The following is a 6,000-nucleotide window of genomic DNA, read 5'->3' as shown; positions in this document are numbered from 1 at the left end:
TTGTGTTGGGGGCTGTAGAATACGTCTAGTGGAGGAATTTCTTCTACGCTGAGTAGAAGTTCTGAGGATGGAGCGATAGGGAGATGCTCCGTTTCTACGGCACTGCTGACTATGGTTGAGACGACCTCTTGCACCACTTGTGTATTGCTCACAGGTGTCTTTGGGGTTTGACCTTCAAGATTAATTAATTCATTGAAGGTGTCCCATTCTTTATCCAACTCTACTGTGACAAGAGGTGTTTCAACGACAGGAGGGGGAACCTCTCTTGGTGGCGAGGCGATAACTTGCTGCTGAGCCATCGCACTTGATTGAGCTGTGTCTTTGATTGTTTCTTCGTTCAGCTCTTTGTTATGCACAGACTCTTCAGGATGTTTAGATATTTCTTTTGCAGCGCTGGACTTAGATCTGGAAGCGCTGGAGTTTCCGCTAAGGCTGATGCTCGGAGTCGGTTCTCTAGTAGCTACTCGCAGTCCTTCCAGTGGAATACTAGCCAGTCTTCTTTCTCTGAACAATGTGAATTTCCGAAGGTCGTCTGGAGACAATCTTGACTGAGCTTCTTGCAAAACTTCCTTGAGCGAGTCCTTGTTCAGGAAGAGATCATCAAATAGATCTTTCTTCCCAAAGAATACCCTTGTCTTGAGATTGGTTGTAAATTCTTGGGCCACTTTATGTGGGTCGAATGGTCTCGATGAGAACTTAAATAGTTGGAGACATGTCACATTCTCCACTTCATCAAAAGCGTGTCCCACATCGAACAAAGAGAAGACCCCACAAGTGACGGGAAATGGAGGCCAAATGGCCTTCTTTTTGTCTTTTAGTTCCTTTTTTAAGCCGCCTTGAGAACAAATTTGATAAGCAATTTCTCGGGCCAACAATTTATCAGGAACATACAAAGGTAGGACATGTGGAGGTATAGTGCTTCCAAAAACTCGAATATAGGTAAACTATTCTTCCGCAAACCATCTCGCAATGGGGAGGATGTCAATTTGGGCCTTGGGGGAGCACCTTGGGGGGTCCTTATCATATATCATTCTATGTATGGGCAATATGAGCCCATGGCAAATCTGGTAAAAATGAGGGGCAAACTGGAAATCCCATAAAACTTTATGATAGACGTGAATGGGCAATGGGTCTTGGGTAGTCCATTGCCAGCCCATAGTAGGGAATTTCGATACAAGACAAACAGAGTCCATTATATAGGCAGACAGATAAAACGGAGGATAGACCCTTTGGGAGAAGGATCTCTTAGAACGGTAGTGGAGAACCGCCGTGTATAGAGTGTCAGAAAGGATTTTGGCCCAATCCACTATCTCAGAACTAGTCACGGCATCAATTAACGGTAACCATTCAGATGAGAACTTTTTGATATCGGGCTTACCAAAAAGCCTACAGAGCATGGCTACAGCAAAACAATATGGAGAGGTGAGGGAACCAGTGCTATACATACCGTTCTTATCTTTTTTCAATGGCTCATCTCTTCTTGACCATTCCTTAGTAGTGTCTGATAGGTCTGGATTCTCCACTGTAAACTTCCTAACAAACTCTGCATTATAGGTCGCTTGTGGTTCAGGAAGATGATACATGAGCTTCAGGTCTGAGGCAGCAAACGATCCCACGAGCCCATGCCCCTGAACTTTGAACTGTCTATGATGCAATTCCGCATCATCTAAAATCCACTTGATCATGTCTGTATACGGTAGGATCTTCGGCCTTGCTGCTATTCTGTGGAGGAAAGAGCACGCTAGGTCTTCCAGAGACGCCTCTGAAGGACGTGATGCACCTGCGACGGCAGCAGTTACCTTAATTATTCTAGGGTTCTCTTCTTCTAACAGTCTATACATGCCTTCCCGTGTTGAGATGCCTACATCTTTATTGCATGCAGTATCTGTGTACAGGGGCGCCATCTCCTTGGTCTTCTCTCTTGTTTCTGAGCTTTGAGCTTTGTTCTTCTTCCCCATCTCGCTTAGCGTTTCTGTTTGATTTTGCCTTCGTACTTTGCTCCTGCAGGTTATGAGTGAAATGGAAAGATTGATCAGAAAGGTGATGGGAGAGTTTTAAATGCAAGAGATAAATCAGATATGCCACCTTACGTGAAGCAAATCCGCATTAAGGCACGCGTCTTTATTCCACTTAATAACTGACAACCAAATTATTACTATCATTAAAAGCGCATAACTCCAAGTCAGGTTATAGTAAGTGGCTTTTCTTTGGGTGGCGCGCCTGAGGGATTCGTATTAAGGTGCTTTAATGATCTGCCATCGTACCCTTGCATGTCGCGCAATCGCAAACAGTAGTGATCACAATATCGCAAATTGCCATATCGCAGATCGCAATAACTCAATGCTTGTTAATCTTCGCCTGCCTTATTTCTGCGATATGCGATCGCGCGATCGCAATATCGCAGATTGGCAGGTTTGTAAGCTTTTCTCTATGGGTACTAGCATGTTGCGATGCAATGTTGTTATTAATACTGAGGCGGTACGCATATTGGTCTTTAGAAGGGAAATGAAGGTGTTTCTCATTCCTTTGTGATTCAACCTTAAAGATTTGCTTCCATGAACACTGGTTTACGCTTAAGTCACTCAAGAAACCTTTTCTAAGTGCATGTTTGTACTTTAGAATGAAATCTTTGCTTTTCCAAAAATTAACTAACGGTCCCCATTCATTCTAGCATCGTGGCTGATACTAAATTGAACAAAAAGGGGGGGCGGGGGGGGGGGATTGTTGCTGGCCACAATAGGACCCCACCCCAGAGAAAGAAGAAATGAATCATACCATACCTTGTAAAGCATTAGCAAGAATTACCACTCCTCAAATTCTCAAGATAGAAGGCCATATCAAGAAGAAAAAGGTGCAAGTAGTGAAAGATCACATCGATAAATAGGAAATGAATCCAACCATCTCTTGTAATTCATTGGTCAAAATAAACACTCAAACTATCAAGATAGAAGGACATATCAAGAAGAAAAATGTTCAAGAAGTGAAAGATCACATCGAGCATCAAGAAATGAATCCGACCATATCTTCTAAAGGATTGGAAGAAATTACCACTCCTCAAGCTCTAGAGATAGAAGGACATATCAAGAAGAAAAAGGTTCAAGCAGAGAAAGATCACATCGAGCATCAACAACAAGTTCTCCAACTTTTAAAGGATAACGCCACTTAGGCGCAAAATCAAACTGAACAACAGGTAGATCAACATCGTAGTGAAAAATGCTTTGATGTAGGTGATTGGGTATTTTTACTGCTACATCCAAAGCAAGCTATTTATGAGAAGGAAATGTTGGCAATACTACATGCACTTACAAAATGGCGACCTTACCGAATGGGAAGACTCTTCAAGGATGAGGATGTGGAAGCATTGTTTTGTGCTATTTCTATTATCCAACCAGATTGGATAAATGAAGCAAGGGATGAATGGAAGAAGGACGAAGAAGTATGGCCACTTATTCAAAAGTTGCAAAAGATCGTAATTCAAACAATATTGCTAGAAATTGAAGAGGAAGTAAAAATCATATTGGAACCTAGAGCAGTCACAGAAACAAGAACCCGGAAGCTACGAAACCGATCAATTTCAGAGTATCTCATCAAGTGGAAGAACATACCCACTGAAGATTCCACATGGGAAGACAAGAATTTTATACAGAAGCATCAAGAACTACTCAAACAATGAGGACAATGCTTTTTGAAGGAGAGGGGCATGTTAGGCCCCTATACTACTAGTGTAACCCCTTATTGTTATTAGTACAACCCACTTATTATATTGATGTACCCATGTAGTGCCCATATTGTTACTATTGTGCCACATAGAAGCCCACTATTGTTATTATTGTGCCCTTACATTATTATTGTTATGATGGCTCTGATTATGTTATGACCGCTTAGACTCCTATATATAGAAAGGAGGTCTTTTCATTTGTATCATCCAAGAATTGCTCATTTGTGTAATGTAAAGGAGGTTGCCCCCTCGAAGAGGCTGAATTCTAAGGCGTTGATCTCTCTTTTCTATCTTTTCATATGATGCCTGTTGAGAGTGTATTGGAAAGAGCCTACTATGGGTGGGCCACAATGATGCTGTCGTCGGTGAAACGATAGTTGAATCTATGCAGAAGACAGGTTAAACATAACTATGCATTTGGTATAGTGTTATGTGCTTTCTTCTATGAGAAGATGCCTACCATTCGCCCTCATTTATAGATCCAGGATGGGGGACCACAGGAGCCCATAATGCACCTTTGGGGGTAGCTACTATGGAGAGGGGGAGGAAGGGGGGTCGAGCATATGTTTTGACCCAAATTTTTCACAAACTTAGATTAGATGCCCCTTTACATAGATGATTATCCCTATAGTGGGATGAACTACCAAGCTGATCCTGACCTACCACTTCCACCCAGATGAGCATGGGGACCAGACAGTAACTGTTAAATTACTATTTTTATGGTGCATTTCATTTTTTATCACATGTATATGGTACCCAGTGTAAAATATGTGCTATGCAGATACAACAATGGTGAAGCCGAAAGGATATGTAGGCCAAGCTGTGGTGCCTAGGACTATAGATCAGGTAACATCATCATCACGCTAGGGTCCCGACGATAGTGCTCTACTCGCTGACATACGTTGTAGATGTGACGTGCTCCCAGTCTAAGTTTCTAAGCATGGGTGGCATGAGTTAGACGATAAATACACAGATGAGTGTAGAAGTCTTCCCTCGGAGTGGTGGGGGATCATGCGATGCATGGAAATGGCCGGTCAGGCAATACATGATCTATGGGCAGGTGGAGCAGGGCCTTTGGTGTGAGATCTACCAAAAAGTGACTAGGGACAGGGACATGTGGGTCCCTTTGTTTCAATTTTTGTAACAGGTTGTGGGCATGTTGGATGTATTTAGAGCTATGAGATCCAAACACTTATATGTTTTATGTGATATATAATGTGATTATGCATGTTATATGTATATATGATGACGATGGTTCACCATTTTTTTTGTTTATGGTTGTCTTCTGTGGTATACATGTGATAAATGCTAATATAGAATGTTAATTGCAATGGTATCTACATAGTTATTATGGGCTCTAGGAACATGACTGCAATTAGTGGTTTCAAATTCATGTACAAAGAACTTAACTCATATATATATTCTAATATGGACTTGGTTATGCACATGATACACACCATTCAATTGCATGACAAGTAGTAAGGAATCTAAACAAACATGAAGATGAAGGATGCGATGAGAAAGGGCATCGACTAACAAACCTATAAATGTATCATATTCGGCTTGGTTATTGGTGGCATATCCAATGCATGTACCATTAGAATGGACTAATGTATGCAAGGAGGTCAAAATGGCCCATGTTGTCAAGGATAGATTCTTGGAGAAGTGACTTGCACTGTCGACATAACTGATATACAGTGTGGATGATGGATCCATCTTAAAGGTGAAAAATAAAACGAATGAGATGATGCAACCTACATAAATGCATGACAGATGTAAATACACACAAATTAATGGGATATGCTATTGGTAAAATTTCATGAGGTAGAGTGGATTGTGAGGATTAGGGAGAAGATGGCCTTCAAAATCCTCTAGAAGATATGCCCCCTTACCCAAGTCCTTACAAGTGATGTAAGGTCCTAGGCATAATGATGAGTGAGACAACAATGAAGGATACAATCAAAACCATGATGACAAATCTCATCGTCAATGAGAATATAGCGAGGGGCCTGGTATTAGATACATCGTCAATCATCACGAGTAAAATGGGGGGCAAACTTCTGGGTTCGAAAATATGGAAGGAAGTATGCACAATGGTGCATATCATCCCAAGGTTAATCAGGGGTATTCATGGCTTCCATGATGTCCTCATTGGAATGGAAGATGGGAGGGTTGTAGGGAAAGAGATTGCATGATGCGGTGGAATACCGAGTGGATCATCCTAAGAAGGAAGTCTCACATACGCAACGATTGTGGGGTATATGAAGAGATAGTAGATGGTA

This window comes from Pinus tabuliformis, chromosome 9 (genome assembly GCF_031772625.1).
Source record: "Pinus tabuliformis cultivar Carrire ecotype Pingquan chromosome 9, CPIR1, whole genome shotgun sequence".
In the NCBI taxonomy this organism is placed as follows: Eukaryota; Viridiplantae; Streptophyta; class Pinopsida; order Pinales; family Pinaceae; genus Pinus; species Pinus tabuliformis.
This window is presented reverse-complemented; position numbering follows the sequence as displayed.